A 19,097-nucleotide genomic window follows, 5' to 3' on the forward strand; every position below is an offset into this window, starting at 1 on the left:
TATAATATATGATAAATTTATCATTTTATATATTTGTCCGTCTCTGTAGTCCTGCTTATTATGCCATTTTAGTTTCCAGGAGGATAATAGACTAAACCTCAGTCCTGGGAAATGTCAGCGTTTGTGGGTCACTAACCCATGGCCCTCACAACTTCAGATTCTATCTCCATCTATTAAAGTGGGCTGCAATTTTACCACTGATTACCTTAAGATCGTAGGCTGTCATTTTGATCCCTCACTTTCTTTTGACTCCCAGATTGGGTCAGTGTCATAGTTCTGCTTCTGTATCCACTATCACCTGTGCAGTCTCTGCCTCTTTTTGGACTTTGTAATGCTTTCTGTGTTCAGCATCACTTCCTCATTCTCTCATGGTTAGACTATGGTAATGTTGTTCTGTGTGGAATTTCTCAAAAATCACTTAGAAGAGTCCAAATTATTCAAAATACTTCTGTGAAAATGCTTCTTCATGCTAGGAAAATTGATCTTGTGACCCTAGGTCCTAGTTATTTACTGCATCCCCTTTAAAATTCTTCTCCTTACCTTTTTTAAAAACTGGTTTATCACTGTTTTTATCTAACCACCAGGCAGGCTCCCAGAGCAGCAACATGAAAAAATTTGCCCTGCCTTCCCCCCACATATGCACATATGAGATGAGGCTCTTTGGTACTCTGCTTTTGTTTTCTTGGGCATGTTCGCTGGAACTTTCTTTCCTTTTGTCTATGTGTTGAATCATCAGAGTACAAGTTTAAACAGGGGCTCAAAAACTTTGTGTACTGTAAAACCTTTGGGGAGGAGGGGGCCCTTGGATAGTGAAGTGCACTCTAGGTTGGAATATTCTAGGTTGTTAATTTTGTTTCCTAAATTATATTGTAATTCTTTCCTTCCTGTTTTCCTTTTTTTTTATGATACCTTTTTATTGGTGGCATTGCAAACCAACATTACAATGAATTTTTGTACAATTCAAAACCCAATCTAAATTCTGTTGCAGTTACCATCACCATAACCAGTGTTAACATTATCACCATATCTGTTTTCATTTCACTTCTCCAACCACCTGCGTGGGGGGAGTGAGTGGAAATAAAGATGCCAAACTGATTGCAAGGGGAGGAGGGGGAGGGAAAGTACCAGATCCCGGGAGGAGGGAGAGGGAAGCAAAAAGAAAGATGCTGGATCTCAGATGTAGGGGAAGGAATGGAAGGTGAGAAGTTAAAATGCAGGGAGGTACAAGAAGAGAGAGGGAAACATGTTGTCCACAGGAGCAGAAGAGAAGGAGGGGAGAGATGATGGACAACAGGAAGTGGGGGAGAAAGATGTTTGAATAAGAGTTGGAGGAGAAGGAGGGAGACATTCTGGACAACAGGAAGCAGGGATGGAAGTGAGAAGAAAGGATGTTTGAAGGAGCATGGGAGGAGAAGGAGTGAGGTAGAGGTGCTGGGCAACAAGAGGCAGAAAGGGAAGCAAGAATGAGAGATGTTTGAAGGGGGGTGTGGTGGTGGTAGAAATGCTGGACAACAGGAAGCAGGAAGGGAAGCCAGATGGAAAGATGTTGGTGGGGGTAGGAGGGGAGGAGAGATGCTGGACAACAGGAGGCAGAAAGAGAAGCCAGAGGAAGAGATGTATGTAAGGAGGGAGAGATGTTGGACAACAGGAGGTAAAAAGGGAAGAGAGCGAGACAGATCTTGGATTTGGGGGTGGAGGGGAGGGAATTATAGATGCTGGACAGTGGGCAGGAGGAAAGAAAGAGGGAGAGATGCTGGACTTTGGGAGAGGACAACAAGGAAGAAGAGCAAGAGAGATGCTAGATCATAGAAAGGGGGAATGTGAATCTAAATAAAGGGGTAAGACATGAGGTGGGGAGGGGATGAATAACAGGAAAGGAGCTGGGGTGGGTGAGGGGATGAGAGAATGAGCGTGAGGGGGGAGACATTGGATGGGGAGGAGAGAAATGCTGGATATAAGGAAGAGAGAAAGGGGAGAGTTAGTGAAAGACTGGAGAATGAGAGGCTGTGGAAGGAGAGATTTATTTATTTATTTATTTATTTATTACATTTGTACCCCGCACTTTCCCGCTCATCGCAGGCTTAATGCGGCTTACATAGTAACAAGAGAATACAATCTGTAGTATCAAAATCAACAAGGATGTATGTGATAAGACAATGAACAAGGAGTAAGTGGGATAAAAGAGGTATGAGTGAAAGGATAGGGATAGGTAATGAGGTGGAGTGATAGGGGACTGGGGTGAGAGAAAGAGATGAAAAGCTGGATAGTGCCAAGGTGGTCAGAGGAAATATTCAGCAGCATTATCCACTTATTCCCCCTGAATATCCCTGTCATCAGTGCTTATCTGATTAGCAGCACTTGCTAACTGAATATTAGCCCCAGTATAGCTAATTTTATTATGGTATTTTAAACTGAACTTTTCTTTTGCTTACTTTTTCTTTTTGCTCCTTGTTATTTGAGCATCTTGCATCTCCTTTATGTTCTTGCAAAAAAGCAGGTTAAAGTATGTGCTGGTAGAGACTAAGAAATGTGGTTCTTTGAATTTGTCTGACAGGATCTATTGTTTTGCTGTTGGTACCCCCTAAGAAGCTGATGGCCTAAGCAGATGGCCAATCTTGCCTAATGGTTTGAGGTGGCCCTGGCCCTACCCTACCCCTGTTTTGGATGCCGGGGGTAGATGGCAGTTTATCCCTCACCTCAGGCATCAGATTGCCTTGAGCCGCCCCTGGTAATTTGTTTCTCCAGAACCAATATGAGGAAAGTGTATTCTCCCCTTGCTAATTCATGTGAATGTGAGAGGGGGCATAATGAGAGAAATTTCCCATTGTTGGCTAATTTCAGTCTAAAACAATATCTATCTATCTATCTATCTATCTATCTATGGGGAGAGAGAGAGAGATCATCACTGTTTTGATATACTAGCTTCTCCTATTCAGTCTGTTTTAGTCCTTTTTTATTTTTTGAATAATGATAGTATGTATGAGATGTATGTTTGCAAATGAATATGCTAATATGCCAAACCCTACCTTTTGTCTCCCCCCAAGTGACAGTTACCCTGCCTTCCTCCCCAAACCCCATCCCCCATATGAACAAATACCTTGTAATTTCCTTGAGAAAAAATGCCTTGTAAAAGACTTCCTTCATCCAAAGTAATTTGCCACAGAACAGTATTCCATAAAACTGGAGTACAGAAACTAAAAGCCTGCTGGTACATAGATGCCAGCTTAGTGTGACTTCATGTCAGTATGATGAAAAGAGACTACTGGGACAATCTCAAAAGCCTACATTGGCTGATACTGATAGAAAGGATTTCTACACCAAACCCAAGATATTAAATCTCGGTCATCATTGAATAGGTAACTAATGTAGCTCCTCCAGAATTGTCAGCATATGATCCCACCTTTTACCAGTCAAGATTTTCATCACAGTATTCTTGCCCAGCTGCCAGTGCTGGAAAGAACACTGTGGTAAACCCTGATAAAATGCATTAGAATAAGCCAGCTTTGTAGTAACTATAATATAAATAACGGTAGCCAAATCTATCTGCCTGATAAAGAGCACAGTCTCCCAATCACGCATAAATTCACAAAAGAGGCCTGGACTATCACAGTAATACGATACTCTGTGTTAAGCCTAGAATCCAGCCAAATCCTTAAACCTATCAGGATATCTTTAGGGATCAAATTCACCTCCCTCATCTGAGGCAAAGTCAATAATCCCTGTTACCTCCAGCTCTCCAAGAGAAGTTCAGATTTATCACTTCATTTTAGGCTTATTCATTACCCAACTAAATGACACACATTCAAATTACTACCGACTGCAATCAGGTTCTTCCAAATATCACAACTGAATGTCATTTTCCTATAGAAAATATTCAATATTGAAGCCATTAATAATGTCTACAAAACATTGTAAATTGATGTCACCATTTTTTTTCAACACCTGTGTCATACACAAGAGTGTATGAGATTGGTTTTATTTGAAACATAAAATGAATTGGGCTTGATGCTCTAAAAATGTGTAGAACCAATTCCATAGCCTACCTACAGTTCCTACGTCACCTCACAAAATGCTATTAAGAAGTGTATTGAATTTGGCCACTAGGTTGAGAAGGACCAATAAAGAGTTTCCTCCCCCACCCCCAAAGCTCACATTCAGTGCTGTTAAGTAAGGCCATGAGAATGGTAGACATCTATTAGCATTGAACACAAATAAAGAAAGGTTGAAGAATCTGCAAGCAAAAAACAGTAAAGTCAGGAAACAGTGACAAAACGTAGCAAATGATGAAATAGCACACTATGAATGTTGAACAAAAAAGTAAAATGTACGATGGAAGGATCCACATGATAAAATAACATACAAGAATAGACCTTGAGTTATTAGAAGCAGGACAAATATTGGCATATAGAAGTATAGCCAATGTACATAGATATCGATGCATAAAAACAGAAAATGACAGCAAAAACCATAAAGCATATTCAACGCTGCACTTTCTTACCAACTACTAAACTCCTCAGTCTCTTCCTCTCCCTCCAGAGATTTTCTGTGCTTCTCCACTGCCTTCTTGAATTCAGATACAGTTCTTGTCTCCATCACCTCCACTGGGAGGCAGTTCTATGTATCTACCGCTCTTTCTATAAAGAAATATTTCCTTAGACTACTCCTGAGTCTACAGTACCGCCTTTCTCCATCCTATGATCCCTCATTTGAGAGCTTCCTTTCAACTAAAAGAGGCCCAACTCCTGCGCATTATGCCACGGAGGTATTTAAATGTCTCTATCCTATCTACTACTACGTACGTATTTCTATAGTGCTATTAGGTGTATGTAGCATTGTACACAAACAATGACAGAGCTTTCAGTCTATTCAAGACAGACAAACAGTGCAGATAAGGAATTAGGGAGTTAAATTTATTATGGGAATGATTAAAACATAGGTACCAAGCAGGTGAATAAGGGGCTGCGAGTTAAAAGCAGCCTTAAAAAGGTGTGTTTTAACTTGGCTTTGAATAGGGTCAAAGACGGAGCGTAACATTCCAACTCAGGATGTCTATTCCAGGTATACAGCACAGCAAGATGAAACGGATTCTGGATTTGGCAGCTGGGGAGAAAGGATATTGATAAGAGTGACTTGACTGATGAACAGAGTTCTCTGGAAGGGGTGTAGAGAAGAGATACTTACAATATACCCAGTGTACCTGAATATAACTCACCTTGAGCTACAACTGAAAAAGGTGTGAGCAAAATCCAAATAAATAAATAAATAGAACTTTCAAGGTGCAGGAACCCGACATCAAAGGGGCTCCCCCGAAGCAGCTGACAGCTAGGGAGGACATTGTGGGTCCGTGTGGCTGTGCCTGTGCCTGTGTCCCAGCTTGATGGATTCAGAAATTAATTTACCTTGATCCTCGGCACCAAGTAAACCAGACACCTACAGAGGAAATGGCCCAAGCAAGGAGAATTAAGTTGGAAAGGAAGTGACTTTCTGCTGGGGCAGGGAGGGCTGTGCTGGACAACAGGAACTAAACTGCTCTTGACATACAGAGAGCAGCTGCCAGAGCAGGGAGATCATCCCAATAAGAAATCCGCAGGCAAGGGCCCCGTCACAGGAAAGACCAACTGAGAGCATACTTACCCAGAGACAGCACAAGAAAGACCAACTTGGAAGCAAGCTAATCGGGGAAAAAGAGTGACCTGTGAATTCAGACAAGGGCAAAAGCTTGGTGCCACTGCTTGTTCCTGTCCTTCGGCTCCGGCTTGTTCCAGTCCATCTGCTCCAGCTTGCTCCAGTCAGTCTGATTCAGGCTGTTCCAATCCTGCTGCCTCGCTGTCATCTGCCCCGGCCTTTGAGTTCCGGTCTTCGGTCCTTTCCTGCTGCTCCGCTGTCATCTGTTCCAGCCTGTTCCAATCCGTCTGTTCCAGCTTCCAGTCCTGCTGCTCCGCTCTCATCTGTTCCAGTCCGTCTGTTCCAGCCCGCTCTCATCTGCTCCAGCCTGTTCCACCGGTCCGTCTGTCCCAGCTTGTTCCAGTCCTGCTGCTCCACTCTCTTCTGCTGCAGCTTGTTCCAGTCCGTCTGTTCTAGCTTGTTCCAGTCCTGCTGCTCCGCTCTCTTCTGCTCCAGCTTTTTCCAATCCGTCTGCTCCAGCTTGTTCCAGTCCTGCTGCTCCGCTCTCTTCTGCTCCAGCTTCTTCCTGTCCGTCTCTTCTAGCTTGTTCCAGTCCTACTGCTCCGCTCTCTTCTGCTCCAGCTTGTTCCAGTCCGTCTGTTCCAGCTTATTCCAATCCGTCTGTTCTGTTCCAGCTTGCTCCAGTCCTCCTGCTCCGCTCTCATCTGTTCCATCTTGTACCTCTGCATTGTTGACTCTAGCCATACTGTTCCAATTTGTTGAATATAACCATACTGCTAAAGTACCTCAGTCATTTATGGCCCCTATACACATTCTCTTCCTAGCTCTGTCCCTTCCTAATCTTTTCCCTCACCCCCTACCTCTCTCCGCTACAGGAACTCACTGCCCATCCATCGACTTCATCACCTCACCTTCTCTCCTACCCTCTTCCTCCCTCTTAGCTTTTAATCTTCATCTCTTTCGTCCCTCCATTTTGCCTTCCCCGTTCCACCTAAATACCTCTCGTCTTCGACGCCTTCGTGGCCACACCTCTTCTACTCTCCTCCGCTCTCTTTTACTCCTTCTCTTACTCTCAGCCGGTGACATCAATCCCAATCCTGGCCCTCCTCACCAACTGTTGTCCCAACACTACAGATCTCACCGCGAACTCTCTAACCTCATCCCTATTCCTCTACTCCCCTCCTCTTCTCTGCCCTTCTCTTGCGCCCCATGGAATGCCCGCTCTATCTGCAACAAACTCCCCTATATCCATCACCTCTTTATCTCGCGTCACCTCCATCTGCTCGCTATAACAGAAACCTGGCTCTGCCCTGATGACTCTGCTTCAGTCGCAGCCCTCTGCCATGGCGGTTATCTTTTTCACATACTCCTCGCCCTGCTGGTCGCGGGGGCGGTGTTGGTTTACTTCTCTCTCCCTCCTCCAGATTTCAACCCCTTCTTCCACCTCAATCTCAGTGTTTTTCCTCCTTTGAAGTCCACCCTCTCCGCCTTTTCTCTCCTCTGCCTCTTCGAATAGCGGTCATTTATCGTCCCCCTGATAAGTCCCTTTTATCCTTTCTCAGTGACTTTGATGCTTGGCTTGCCTTCTTCCATGATCCTTCCTCTCCCTCTCTCATCCTTGGTGACTTTAATATTCCTGCTAATGATCCTTCTAACTCTTATATTTCCAAGTTACTCGCTTTAACATCCTCCTTTAATCTCCAACTATGCTCCATCTCCCCCACTCATCAAAATGGTCACTGTCTTGATCTTATCTTCTCCTCCAACTGTTCACACTCTAGTTTCCTTGCCTCTGATCTTCCCCTCTCTGATCACCATCTTATAACTTTCACACTTAAATCTTCTCCCTCCCAGTCCTGCCCTATCTTATCTAATTTATCTAGGAATCTTCATGATATTGACCCTTCATCTCTATCCTCCCATGTTTCAAACCTCCTCTCTACTGTGGCACCATCTACGTCTGTCAACGAGGCTGTTTCTTCTTACAACAATATTCTATCCTCTGCCTTAGACACTCTTGCACCTTTGATGACCCACCCTATAAGGCGTACAAAACCACAACCTTGGCTGACTTCTAATATCCGCTACCTACGTTCCTGTACCCACTCCGCCGAACGCCTCTGGCGGAAATCTCGGGCCCTTGCTGATTTCTTACACTTTAAGTTCATGCTGACCTCCTTCCAATCTGCTCTTTTACGCGCCTTTCACGCGGATTATTATATCCAACTGACTAATTCTCTTGGCTCTAACCCTCGACATCTCTTCACCACATTGAACTCTCTCCTCAAGGTGCCCCCCTCCCCCAACTCCCCCTTCATTATCTGCTCAGACCCTTGCTGAATTCTTTCACGGCAAGGTTCAAAAGATAAACCTTGAATTCTCTACCTCGCCATCTCTCCCTCCACTAGTCCATTCCCCTCTCTCTCCTTCCCCTCATTCCTTTTCCTCCTTTCCTGAAGTTACTATAGAGGAAACTACACTTCTCCTTTCTTCCTCAAAATGTACCACCTGTTCCTCTGATCCCATTCCCACCCACCTTCTTAATGCCATCTCTCCTGCTCTTATTCCTTTCATCTGTCACATTCTCAACCTCTCAATTTTCACTGCGACTGTCCCTGCTGCCTTTAAACATGCTGTGGTCACACCTCTCCTTAAGAAGCCTTCACTCGACCCTACTTGTCCCTCTAATTACTGACCCATCTCCCTCCTCCCTTTTCTCTCCAAATTACTTGAGCGTGCTGTTCACCACCGCTGCCTTGATTTTCTCTCCTCGCATGCTATTCTTGACCCACTACAATCTGGTTTTCGCCCTCTCCACTCAACCGAAACTGCGCTTACTAAAGTCTCCAATGACCTATTACTGGCTAAATCCAGAGGTCTCTATTCCATCCTCATTCTTCTTGATCTTTCCGCCGCTTTTGACACTGTTGATCACATCATACTCCTCGATACCCTGTCCTCACTTGGATTCCAGGGCTCTGTCCTTTCCTGGTTCTCTTCCTACCTCTCCCTCCGCACCTTTAGTGTTCACTCTGGTGGATCCTCTTCTACTTCTATCCCTCTGCCTGTCTGCGTACCGCAGTGTTCTGTTCTTGGTCCCCTCCTCTTTTCTACACTTCTTCCCTTGGTTCATTAATCTAATCTCTTGGCTTTTTCTATCATCTCTATGCTGATGACTCCCAAATCTACCTTTCTACCCCTGATATCCCACCTTGCATCCAAACCAAAGTTTCAGCGTGCTTATCTGACATTGCTGTCTGGATGTTGCAACGCCACCTGAAATTAAACATGACCAAAACCGAGCTTCTCATTTTTCCCCCCATACCCACCTCCCCACTCCCCCCGTTTTCTATTTCTGTTGATGGCTCTCTCATTCTCCCTGTCTCTTCAGCTCGTAACCTTGGGGTCATCTTTGACTCCTCTCTCTCCTTCTCTACTCATATCCAGCAGATCGCCAAGACCTGTCATTTCTTTCTTTACAACATCCGAAAAATCCACCCCTTTCTTTCCGAGCACTCTACCAGAACCCTCATCCACACCCTTGTCACCTCTCGTTTAGACTACTGCAATCTGCTTCTTGCTGGCCTCCCACTTAGTCACCTCTCCCCTCTCCAGTCAGTTCAAAACTCTGCTGCCCGTCTCGTCTTCCACCAGGGTCGCTTTACTCATACCGCCCCTCTCCTCAGGTCGCTTCACTGGCTCCCTATCTGTTTTCACATCCTGTTCAAACTTCTTCTACTAACCTATAAATGTACTCACTCTGCTGCTCCCCAGTATCTCTCCACACTCGTCCTTCCCTACACCCCTTCCTGTGCACTCCGTTCCATGGATAAATTCTTCTTATCTGTTCCCTTCTCCACTACTGCCAACTCCAGACTTCGCTCCTTCTATCTCGCTGCACCCTACGCCTGGAATAAACTTCCTGAGCCCCTACGTCTTGCCCCATCCTTTACCATCTTTAAATCTAGATTGAAAGCCCACCTCTTTAACATTGCTTTTGACTTGTAACCACTCGCCTCCACCTACCCTCCTCTCCTCTTTCCTCTACACATTAATTGATTTGCTTGCTTTATGTTTTGTCTATTAGATTGTAAGCTCTTTGAGCAGGGACTGTCTTTCTTTTTCTATGTTAGTGCAGCGCTGCGTATGCTTTGTAGCGCTATAAAAATGCTAAATAGTAGTAGTAGTAGGAAGTGCATTCATTCTGCAGCTTGTAAGTCAGTAAGAGTATTTTGAACAGTATACGGAAAGAGAGAGCCAATGAAGTGACTTCTGGAAAGTGGGTTATGTGAGTGTAGCAATACTGGCAGAAGATAAGTTGTACAGCAGAATTTGAACATATTGAAGGGGAAAGAGATGGTTTAGTGGGAGACCTATGAGAAGCAAGTTGGAGTACTCTAAGTGGGAGGTGATGAGACACTGGATAAGGGTTTTTGTAGTGTTTTTAGAAAGGAAGGGATGAATTGTAGTGATTTTACAGAGAAAGAAACAGGTTTTAGTAGTCTGTTGAATATGTGGAGAGAAATAGAAAGAGGAGTCAAAGATTACAAACTAAGGAAAGAGGCAGGATGAGTGTTACCCTGAGAAATAGAGAATGGGAGAAGAGGAGAGGTGGGCTATATTCAGTTTCACTGGGCCACCAGGGATATTTTTTTTTGTGTTGGGGGTGTTAGGGGAGTTGGAGATCTCCAGTCCCCCGTGCCCTTGTATCAGGGGGTGTTCAGGGGGGTCTTGAAGTCCGCCGGACCTCCAGCCCCCCATGTCACTGTTTGGGGGGTATGAGGGTGTTTTAATATATATATTATATTGAATATCAACCCAAATTAGTTCAGGGAATGTGTGTTATTAGGGTGTGGATTATTTGGTAGAACTGATGATAAGTAAAGGGTGAATAGAAATATAGAAATATAGAAATGAAGACAAAGGTAGTTTCCAGAAATAAGGTATTTTATTCTTACCAATATAAGGTCTTCACATCAGTACATTCATCAAACAGATTGCACAGAGTTCTGCTATCGGTCAAGTGTTGGAGGAAACTTCCCACTTTCTGTCTAAATCTCATCCCTTTTATAGATGAAGATTTCTATGCAAGTCTATGGCAGGACACTTTTTTTCTATTATTGCCCAACCTATGAGTCATCCTTCCTTTACATCCGGCCAGGTGCCCATCTGTACCCTCTGCTTTCCGGTTCTAGCTATTGCAAATTATTGTGTAACTTCCTTTTTTGTCAACATCTCCCTAGATACGGACATCCAAACATAGCTATTGCAAGCTATTGTGCAATTTTCCTTTTTGTAAACATCTTTTTTTCTTTTCTTATGAAGATATCTAAATATAGATATATTAATTTCATATTATCTTGTGATCTGGGTTAGGATTTTAGCCATCAATTCCTTGATCTTGGCTTTTGCACTGCTTTTGAATGTCACACCAAATTCTAATGAGGCCTAGTCAGTGCCTTTTAGCAGTTTAAGCTGTTTAAGGTATGTAAATTGACCCACCACTATTCCAGTGGATGGATCCCAAGCGGGGACACATATTAACTTACAGGAAAAGCAAGTCCTTGCTCAGCCAGTCATAGATCTTTAAACCTAGCTGGTATTTTTACAGCCTGAGTCCTAAAATCTGGTCTTCCACCCTTCCGGTGGGCATCCAGTGAGGGCCTCTTGCTGTACTATAATTATACAAGGGCTTGGGGGAGCACTAGGCCATCAGGGCCTCAGAAATTGGGGGTCCAATGGACTCCCAGGACCAACAGTGGCAGCCCGGGCTGAGAGTGACAGCCTGAGCTGGCTAGCATGGACGGGGAGAGAGGAAGAGCCTTAACCCTAAGGGTTAAGGTGCTATTCGGACCCTATGATCAGAGCACAGTGCTCTGATTATACAGGCGGAATACCACAGAGCATACATAATAAATATATAGTACAAATATAATTTAAATGAGCTCTGCGGTATTCCTTGAGCGCTCATGCCTGACGCTGTCTGATCATGGGCTCTGTGTAAATGTGGGAACTAGTCCAGCACTAGTGGCTTCTAGCTCCTGCATTTACTTTTGATTATCGGGGCCTTAGTGCAGCAAGAGTGCTCAACTTGGAGCCACGCACCAGGGCTCCTCCTGGAACTTTCAGTCATGGACCATATATGTGTGGCAGCGGCCAAAATAGCAAACAGGATGCTAGGAATTATTAGGAAAGGGATGGTGAATAAAGCAAAAAAAATACTATAATGCTTCTGTATTGCTCCGTGGTGCAACTGCACCTTGATTGTTTTCCGTTCTGGTAGTTGTATCTCAAAAAACAAAAAAGTAGAATTAGAAAAGGTTCAAAAAAGAGTGACCAAAATGATAGAGGATGGAATTCCTCTCATATGAGGAAAGGCTAAAGAGGTTAGGTCTCTTCATCTTGGAAAAGATGAAGGGAGATACAGTTGAGGTCTACAAAATCCTGAGTGGTGTAGAATGAGTAGAAGTAAATCGATTTTTTTTTTTTTTTTTTTTTTACTCGTTCCAAAAGTACAAAGACTAGGGACATTCAAGGAAGTTACACGAAATTACATTTAAAACAAATAGGAGGAAATATGTTTTTCACTTAACGAATAGTTAAGCTCTGGAACTCTTTGCCGGAGGATGGGTAACAGTGTTGAGCATATCTGGGTTTAAAAAAGATTGACAAGTTCCTGGACAAAAAGTCCATAGTCTGCTATTGAGACAGACATGGGGAAGCAGCTGCTTGCCCTGAGATTTGTAACATGGAATGTTGCCACGATTTGGGTTTCTGCCAGGTACTTGTGACCTGGCTTGGCCACTGTTGGAAACAGGATACTGGGCTAGATGGACCATTGGTCTGACCCAGTATAGCTACTCTTATGTTCTTACGTTGTTCAGGTACTAGGGCCCCAAAGATCAAAAATAAATGCGTGTTCTGGACTAGCACCCACATTTACACAGCACCCATGATCATAGGGCGTCTGGTGCGAATACAGAGCTCTGAGCTCTGCAGTATTCCGCCCATATGATCAGAGCACTATGTTTTAATCGTAGGGGCCGAATAGCGCCTTAACCATATGCCAGCTCTGGGCTTTTCCTCCCCCCGCCTTACATGCTAGGCAGCCTAGAACCCCCCAATTGCTGAGGGTGGGGAGTTTCTCCCTGATATGGTAAGGAAGCCCCTTCCAGAACATCTCAGGATGCACTTGGCAGGGTGGCGCTGGAAGAGGATGGAGTGCTACTCCCTCCCCATCACACGGAGGGGAAGAAGGGGCCACTATTTCTACTCCCTCGTCCATCACATGGAGGTACGGGGTGAGAGGGGGCAGGTGGATGGTTGGGTTTGTAGCCCACTGGGTGACCAGTGATCTTTTTTTTTGTGTGTTGGGGGAGGGCTGGAGGTCCAGCTGACATCAGGTATTTTGGGCATTCTGAATACAGCAGTGGTCAGTGCAGTGGACTGTAAACCAGGGGACCCAAGTTTAAATCCCACCGTAACACTCTCTCTCTCTCTTTCTTTTTTTTTTAACTTTTAAATTGTGAGCCCTCCAGAAACAGAGAAATACCTACTGTACCTAAATATTATAGACACCTGCAAGCCTGAGGACCATTGAGGTGTACAGTCAGATACAGCAGTAGGTCCCTGTCTCTGGAGGACTCCAATAAGAGTTTCAGTGGAATATGAGCCTAGATGCCTCGGATTAAAGTCCACTACGCTGACCACTAGGCTGCCCCTTTACTCTGCAGGGATATTTATGTGGTCATTTTTGTACAAAGGCTGCCAGACAGGTGTCTTGTCTCTGTTTTTTTTTTTGTTGTTGTTGTTGCATTCATAATTTGAACATTTTATTTTATTGAACTGTTCATTTTGGATGTTCTCATGTACTTTCGAACAGGAAACCCCAATGTTTTTCCTGTTTGAAAAGGGCTATAAGAGAGACATTTTTTTGGATGTTATGAGCAGGATGTTCTTTGAAAATGCCTGTCCATAATTCCAGCGATGACTATTTCAAACAGGAAGTAACATTTTGCGTAGGTGCAGTAAAACTACAGATTCTCTTAAAATATGAACTAAAATATGTTGTACTTTTTTCCAATTACTGTGAGATAAACAGTCATTACTATTGGCTTGTTTCCTACAGAAAAGAAATTGTTTCTTGAGTCTTTATCCGTTATATGTAGAATTCTGTTTTCTGTTTGATCATTTAATAAGCTTAATATTTTCTGTTCCTTTTTTTGTATCAGGGAAACATTTTGATTACTTTTCTAATTAACTAATCACTTTAAAATTATTATCTAAAGGTCTGTCAACTGCATTGCTTTCCTTTCCTCATGATTACTTTTTAGTGGGCATTATGTTGCACCGCTATGCATTAAGAAATGGATCTGTAATCATCCTTAACTGCTTTTAATTTATACTACTACTAAAATCCCTCCTTAAATATAATCTAACTGAAAATCAACTTCAGAGAAATCATAATTAACCATTTCAAACAACGCATGGCAAGGGTTTATGTTGCACAGTCATTTTAGTCCGTTAGCATAGTATAGTTTTAAATTTAGAACAATATAATTAACCTAACAGTTACCACATTCCTAGAATTTAGTTAAGTGCTAAACATGCAAAATACCAAAATACAACACATTTCAGTTTTAACCATTGTGCTTTAAGTACCATGCTAAAGCAGTAATTTAAAATTTAAAAGGATGTTTACCTGGAAATCTAACCTAACTGCAGATTCTGCTTGGTATCATTTAGGATCCAGTTTAAAAATGGAACAAAATCAGTCTATTTTTTTATAAAAATGAGACAGAGAATAGGGAACGTTCAGACATGTTAGCTGGCTTCTTAGGAAGGACTGGAAGTAGCTTCTTCCCCTGAGGGTTTGATCGCTCTGTACTGGGTTGAAGGAAACAGCCTGCTATTTAGTGAGGAAAAGTAAAACTGTCATGAGGGGCGAACAGAAAGTAGTACAATGCATGTTGGTCCTTAGGATGACAAGGCACAGCTGGGAAATCTTTTTCCACATAATATGCTTATATAAGGTAGAAGAAAAAAGGCTTTATTTTCAAGGGACTTGGAAAACATTTGCAGCTAATCATTTCTGATTTTGTCATAAACATTTAATGTACTTTCCAAGTGGCATGATTTCACTTTTTCATTTATAAATACCATTAGGATTGCATAGATATCCAGACTTTACGGTTTATATGTAGTCTCTAATTGCTGTACTTAAATGAACCAGATTTTCCCTAAATTCAGTATGTTTTGTTTACCACTCCTCTCCCCTTCCTCCTCCTCTTCACCACACACACACAATAAACCAGAAAATGGTATCCAGTGATCCACATGGAATAAAAATGCAATGTAGCAAAGTCTGATTTGACCTTTTACAGAAGGATAGCTGAAACAGTTTCATATCCCTTTTATTTTTTTTTTCTTGAGATTTTATTTTGCAACTGTAATCGTACTCTGAAACATGACACCAAAACATACAGCCATCCAAAAGCCAAACTACAGTAAGGAAATGAAACCCAAGTATGAAAAGAATAGAAAGGACACAGGGTACTTTACCACAAGATTTAAGTCTGCAAGTGAGGTCAGTTCTTTCACGCTTAGCTTGGGTTTCTGTAGACTGCAGAGGGCTTGTCAGACTGTCTGCTTTGCCTTGGATATGACAAATATTTAAAGAGAATGGATATGTCTGTGCATTCCACAGCCTTAGCCTTGACAGTTTGTTTGTTTTTTTTGGGGGGGGGGGGGGTATGTTTTTTTGTGTTTTGAAGCTATACAAATTAAATAAGTTGTGGTATGTATAGTAATTTAGTTTGTTGTAATTCCTGGTCATGATATACATAATACCCAACTACTAGACTACTAAACAACTACTTTGTGCAGTTTGGGGTTGAATCTGTCTCTGTACTGTCATTGAAGGAAAACAACACAAGTTTTGAAATTTTTTTCCCTCATCCTCACCAAGAGTATCTGTTTAATGAAGGTTTGTGTTAGGAGCTCTGTTCTTTGTTAGAAATACTGACTATTGTTGTAAGGGAAAGGCAGGGGCGGCCCTATAATAAGGCCAACTGAGGTGGCGGCACTCTACAGAGAGCGACATCATGCCACCAGCTAGCTTACCTGCTAGTTAGCTATCTCTGTTGCACTTCTTCTCCCCTCCCCCCCCCCCCGGCATCTATCTTTCCTTTCATTCCCCCCCCAGGCTGACATCTCCCCCCCTTCGTTCCTCAACCCCCTTTCCCCCGAGTCTGAAACCTGTCCTGGGGGTCCACAGGCCAGTCGAGTTTTCAGAGTATCCTTAATGAATATACATTCAATATATAAATTGGGTAAAACAATTGCACTATAGCTGCAGAAAATATTAATATTTATCCTCAAACAACTATCATAACAAAATATTTTATTCAAATATAAAAACACTTAGGATGTACTCATACATTTATAACATTAGTTACACCATCCCAATACCTAAAACCCATATATTCCCACAAGTCTAATACAATATAATCACCAGGGTGAATATACTATAAATATACAGTTGTTAATGTTCATCACACAGCCTCTTATCCACTCTCATTCATAACACATGTAATGTCCTTGAATGCAACTGTGAAAAAGCCTTAAAGTATAGCAATCTTCACTTAAATGTACAGTTGGAATATCACAGTCACTCTCATCTCTCCGGTTGCAAAACAGCCTGTGCAAATCCAGGATAAGACGAACGCTGATTGCTCCTACAGATGCCCAGTGATTTATTTATTTATTTATTTTATTGCATTTGTATCCCACATTATCCCACCTCTTTGCAGGCTCAATGTGGCTTACAATACATCATGGATAGTGGAAATGAGAAGAGGTTAGGCATTTGGAGTTACAGCAGGGTTTGTGTTGGATGATAATGGAAAGCATAAAAGTAAGAGACAGGAGGCCTTGATTTACATTCATGGTATAAGTGTGAGTTTCACATGACTTGGTCTTTGTGATAGGTCTTGTCGAAGAGATGGGTCTTTAGTAGCTTCCGGAAGTTGGTTAGTTCATGGACCGCTTTCAGGTTACATGGTAATGCGTTCCAGAGCTGTGCGCTCATGTAAGAGAAGGTTGATGCGTGCATTAGTTTGTACTTTAAACCTTTGCAGTTGGGGAAATGAAGATTGAGGAATGTGCGAGAAGATTTTTTAGCATTCCTGGATGGTAGGTCTATCAAGTCTGACATGTATGCTGGGGCATCGCCATGGATGATTTTGTGTACTAGGGTACATACTTTGAACATGATGCACTCTTTGAGTGGGAGCCAGTGTAACTTCTCTCGTAGGGGTTTAGCACTCTCATATTTTGGTTTGCCAAATATGAGTCTGGCTGCCGTGTTCTGGGCTGTTTGGAGTTTTTTGAGTATTTGCTCCTTGCAGCCAACGTAGAGTGAGTTGCAGTAGTCTAGATGACTGAGGACTAAAGATTGAACCAGATTACGGAAGACGGTCCTCTGGAAAAATGGTCTTACTCTTTTTAATTTCCACATTGATTGGAATATCTTTTTGGTTGTGTTTTTCGCGTGATTCTCAAGTGTTAGGTGTCGATTAATTGTGACACCAAGGATTTTCAAGGTGTCCGAGATAGGTAGGTTTATCTTTGGTGTGTTGATGGTGGTGAATTTGCTCGTGTTGTATTGAGAGGTAAGTACTAGGCATTGGGTTTTTTCTGCATTGAGTTTTAGCTGAAAGGCATCTGCCCAGGAGTGCATGATTTGCAGGCTTTGGTTGATGTCGTTGGAAATTTCTTTTAGGTCTTGATTGAATGGGATGTAGATCGTTACATCATCGGCGTAAATGTATGGGTTGAGGTTCTGGTTGGATAGTTGTCTGGCCAGAGGTGTCATCATTAGGTTGAATATAGTCGGTGAAAGGGGAGATCCTTGTGGAACTCCACATTCAGGTGTCCATGTGGTTGTTGTAGTCGATTTTGATGTGACTTGATATGAGCGTGTGGTTAAGAATCCTTTAAACCAGTTAAGAACATTGCCTCCGATGCCGAAGTATTCCAGGATGTGTAGTAGGATTCCATGGTCGACCATATCGAAGGCGCTGGACATGTCGAATTGTAGAAGTAATATGTTCTTGCCGGTTGCAATCGTTAGTTTGAATTTCGTCATGAGCGTAACTAATACTGTTTCTGTACTGTGATTAGAACTAAATCCTGATTGGGCGTCGTGCAGTATAGAGAATTTGTTTAGATATTCTGTGAGTTGTTTGGTTACCATTCCTTCTGTTACTTTGGTTATTAAGGGAATGGCTGCGACTGGTCTATAGTTGGTTAGTTCGCTCGCATTTTGCTTTGCGTCTTTGGGTATGGGGGTGAGTAGAATGTTTCCTTTCTCCTTTGGGAAGAGTCCATTTTGTAGCATAAAGTTCACGTGTTTCGTTAGCTCTGTGATGAAGTGTTGGGGGGCTGATTTCATATTTGGGCATATGTCTAGTTTGCAATGAGATTTGGCGTATCTTTTAAGCGTTTGGGAGATAAGATCTTCCGATATTGTTTCAAATTCATTCCAGATCCTATCTGCTGGGTATTCTCCAGGGTTCGGGCCTAGGCAGTCTAATAAAGTAGCGTATTCGATGGAGCTGGTAGGTATTTTGAGTCGGAGTTGTATTATTTTCTCTTTGAAGTATTTCGCGAGGTTTTCTGCCTCTGGGGTGTCTGTGCTGTTGTTCGTGACTGGAGTGGTATTTAGCAGTTTATTCACGAGTTGGAAAAGTTTGTATGTGTCCTTGTAATTTGGTCCAATTTCATTTTTGTAATATAGTCTTTTGGTCTGTCTAATGGTGTATTTATATTTTCTCCGGAGTTGTTTCCATTGGTTTAGTGAGGGATCATCTTTCCTTTTAGTCCATGCGCGTTCTAATTTCCTAACTTGTGCTTTGAGTTTTTCAGTTCTTCGTTGAACCACGGTAATGAGTTCTTTCTACGTGTGGTTCTGGTTTGGATTGGGGCGATTTTGTCTAATATTGTTTTGCATCTATCTTCCCATTCTAGGAGAAATTTTGTTGTGTCTGCCTTTGTTGTCCATTCGTTATGGTAGATCTGTTGCCAGAATATTACCGGGTCTATTTTTCCTCTCGTGGTGTAGGTTTTTCGTTCTTGTTTTTTGATTGTGGTTTTCGTTCGCCATTGGAGGGAGATGTATGCTTTGTAGTGATCTGACCACAGTGTGGGTGTCCATTTTGAATCTGCTGGTATAATGTTTAGGTCTGGGTCGAATCTATATGCAATAATGTCTAGTGTATGTGCTTTGGTGGGTGTTGGTTGTGCCTTTGGTATGTAAAGGTCCCATAGTTGAAGGAATTCTTTGAATTCTTGGGTGCTTGTTGAGGTGAGCTCTTCTAGGTGCAGGTTGATGTCACCTATTATGATGAAGTTTGAGGTAGAGATGCATGAGTTCGAGATGAAGTCCATGAGGTGTGTTTGGGCGTCTTGCC

General features: G+C 42.7%; 1 protein-coding gene across 3 annotated transcripts in view; it reads right to left on the reverse strand.

The window, feature by feature from the left end:
• LOC115472732 (extracellular matrix protein 2-like) overlaps window positions 1-15,262 on the reverse strand; it is a 62,633-nt gene extending 47,371 nt beyond the window's left edge. The window contains exon 1 of one of the 3 annotated variants that reach the window (XM_030207115.1): window positions 15,187-15,262. The gene's annotated coding sequence lies outside the window, so the exon portion shown is untranslated. Of the gene's footprint in view, window positions 1-10,583; window positions 10,721-14,326; window positions 14,524-15,186 lie in introns of those variants that run through there. The other 2 variants (XM_030207113.1, XM_030207114.1) reach the window with 2 other exon arrangements.
• Window positions 15,263-19,097: the final 3,835 nt, after the last annotated feature.

Source organism: Microcaecilia unicolor, chromosome 6 (genome assembly GCF_901765095.1).
Source record: "Microcaecilia unicolor chromosome 6, aMicUni1.1, whole genome shotgun sequence".
In the NCBI taxonomy this organism is placed as follows: domain Eukaryota; kingdom Metazoa; phylum Chordata; class Amphibia; order Gymnophiona; family Siphonopidae; genus Microcaecilia; species Microcaecilia unicolor.